The 3,386-nt window shown below is 43.9% G+C and overlaps 1 long non-coding RNA gene across 1 annotated transcript; it reads right to left on the bottom strand.

Moving 5' to 3' along the window:
- Positions 1–619: 619 nt before the first annotated feature.
- On the bottom strand, positions 620–3,067 carry LOC310793274. The gene is made up of 3 exons (XR_014553514.1): positions 2,936–3,067; positions 1,916–1,935; positions 620–1,825 (listed from the first exon to the last, which is right to left on the bottom strand). It is a non-coding gene; the product is annotated as an uncharacterized lncRNA (long non-coding RNA).
- Between the last annotated feature and the right edge of the window lie 319 nt (positions 3,068–3,386).

Below are 3,386 nucleotides of genomic sequence, written 5' to 3'. Positions count from 1 at the left end.
ATATTGTAATCAGGGCTCCCTTGAAAATGAGAGCATGCTCTCAAGGGCACACCCTGTATAAATAAAGGTTAAATAAAAAATAAAAAAAATACTCAGCCAAACCTCTTTTCAAAGAGCTCCATCTGCCATTTAAACGGATCCAAAATCAGATTATATTCCAATCTATATGTCAATCAAATGTAGGTGACAAACCTACCTACCTAAATCTAGTATCCAAACACTAAATTTAATGGGTCGCCTATAGCCTGAACAACCGTCACTTGTGTTGGACTCCTGGTTCCCGGGACGCGGTTCAATTCCGTGCGCTGACTACTTATGACGGCTTGCTGGCGACTCAAATTTAAATTCCATATTAGTTACTGCCAAGAGTGCATCTATTTTTAAACGGTTCAATAGGAAAACATTACCTAGCCCTTCACACACATACACATCAGTGAGGATAGGTGAAAGACAGCATAAAACGGCACCAAGCTCTTTCCATCGATGATGACTAACTGTTCAAAATAGTGTTTCCACCAGTTAATTGAGTGAATGTCCACACAGAATTCTCTTTGGGTGAGGTTCCCATTTATTAAAAACACCCAATTGAAACTATCTACAATATTTACATTGAGTGCAGCAGTTTGCATCATTGAAGCCATATCAAATATTTACAAACTGTACAATATTTAGACACAGAATGGTGTGTACACCAGGCTCCTACAAGACAGGGCCAGGAGATTTGGAGGGCCATCACAAAATACAAAGTAACGAAAAAGGACAAAATCTTAGCCTATGGGGGTCCGTGGTCCAATTTGTGTCAGTGAAGTGCAAACGTTTCTTGACAGTCATTCTAATCCAACTATATAACGGTACTCTGAATATTTACAGGCAGTGCAGGTGGACACAGATTGTGCTTCAGAGCAGTTAAAGGTTTGCCACATCTCAAAAATCAATTCCAAGAACTTTCCAGGCCCAATTCCTTCAAATTCCAGGAGCAAACATGGCCTAGTTTGAGAGATGAAGGACTCACAACACAGTAATATAGTTATAATGGATAGCTGGCAGGCTTTACAGAGGCCACAGACGATCAATTCAAAAGAGGGAGGCTTGAATGTGTGAACACTTATCAACTCTGCTGTTGCACATCAAATCAAAACAAACCCAACTTCAAGCCCGTTGCAAAATAAAGAAATGAAATCACTTTCACTGAGCCATGTCTATTTTCAAGAACGTTGCAGGCCCAATTTGCTCAAATTCAAAGACCAAACATGATTGAGAGATGGACAACAGGCTCGTTCCCTCGTGGACCCCATGGATTCCAGGCACAATATTTCTTACAACCATATAAGCATCTTATGCGGCTGGTTGTAAGATTGAATGTTGACAATACACGTTTGTTTTTCTGTGTTTTCCATTTGTGTGTCTGTCTGGAATAATAATAATCATCATCATATGTATATCTAATATAATAAGGAGATTAAGGAGGCTTTTCCCTGTTGCTCCAGTTTCCTCCTCCTCTGCCAACCAGTCCTCAACTGACCGGCCGCCTGCAGCTGTTGAGCAAAAGTGTTCATGATGGAAGCAGCTGTGTCCAAACTCCCTTCATCTGGGCTGCTTGCACTTGCTGCACTTTTGGTCCTGGTATCTGGCCTTTTTTACACTCGCTGGTTGTTGGATATTAGCCTCCTGCTCTGGTTGTAGCGAAGCAGCTGGTCAGGCTGTTGGCTCTCCTTCAACAGGGCCCTGGCTGTGGGGAGGGGGTCCACGGCGGTCGGGGGCGCTGGGCTGGGGCACGGCTATGGCCAGCGTTTCCACTGCTTGCCTTCTGCAACGTTCATCGTTCCTGATGAAAAACAGAAAACAATTACCCATTCCGAAAAATCCAGACATTCTTTCAGTCAGTCACAGAATGACAAGTGAAATGAGGTCTTACCATCGGCCAAGGGTCCTTTGCTACTCCCCACGACACACAGACGCAGCACGTTAGACAGGGCAGAGTAAACACAAAACAAAGCATTTGTGTTCACATGTTGCCAATAGAGACACTGCGTAACGCGTCATCATTCAGAAACCACGCCCAAGACGGGGGAAAACAGAAACCCCCCCTCCAATCCTGGCGTTCTCCTATGTCACGTGCATGGTTGCATGTTGCACAGAAAGATCGTATATATGGAAGATGAACACTCCAACTTACTTCTTGACAGCTAGATCCACATTTTTCTTCTCGCCAATTCTCAATGGCTTCCTTGTTTTGCTCGGGAGTGCAAACAAACTTTAACTGGCGATTTTTTACATTTGTTGTCTGCGCAGCCCACCACACAACAGCTTTTAGCTATGTTTCATTCAAGGAAAATGACGCTGGTGTGTGGAAATGAACGGAGGCTTTCCCCCGTGATGGGCGTGGCCTACACATAGTGACTGAGAACAGGTCTGAGAGCAGGTCACGTGGGGGATGGGTTTACCCAGGCTAACTCAACTGTGCTTGACATCGATGAAAAGAAGAGCAGACACAAATCAAATGCAATGGACATTTAAAAGCATCACAACAAAACTTTAAAAAAGAGTATAAAAAGTGCATTAAGCAACAGGCGCAGCAGTTGCAAAAAGAGCTAAAAACTTATAGAGGACTCATTGGGTTTGCATAATAGAATAAATCAATGTATCTATATTTAGTCCCCCAACATACTATATAAGAAACATGACTACACACACATAAAACTCAGGTCTGGGTACGGTGTCCTCTTTTAAACTCCCCTTACGCGTGCGTCCCTCCTGACGCATCACCTCACCCTCTTGTGAGTATATCCGTATTACGGAACCATCCCCCAGACCTGCAGCTTTTAGCAGTAATTGCAATCATCTTAAAGGTATACTACGCAACTTTGTATGGCCCACACGCACGCGTGTGTGTGTGTGTGTGTGTGTGTGTGTGTGTGTGTGTGTGAAGACTGACCTGCAGTGTCCATGGTCACACCAGCCATGTCCGTGGCACATGTTAGGACACTGCTGGCCAATGTAGATGTCATCCAGGGCCCATTCATCCTGCTCTCTGTAGTAGCTCTGGATCCACCGGAAACGTGTGGCGCTGGACCTGAACACACACACACACACACACACACACACACAATATTAACAGACATACTGTATCAGTAGGGAGCAATCTTGAATCTATTTCAAAATTGACAATCTAGACATAATACTGGCTGAACATACGTGAATATAGACGGTTTTCACCACCTGCAACCCCACAGCACTTCCTTTTTCTCAGCTTCTTCTTGTGTTTTATGGTGGTTGGCATCCTTAAAGGTCCTTACACACCGAGCACGTTTTTTTCGTGCGATTAATTCGCACGTCAATAATATTTTCCGAACCTATATCAGTCAATGCAACCGTGCATACCAACG

This window comes from Poromitra crassiceps, assembly GCF_964638095.1.
Source record: "Poromitra crassiceps genome assembly, chromosome: 18".
NCBI lineage: Eukaryota > Metazoa > Chordata > Actinopteri > Beryciformes > Melamphaidae > Poromitra > Poromitra crassiceps.
This window is presented reverse-complemented; position numbering and strand designations above follow the sequence as displayed.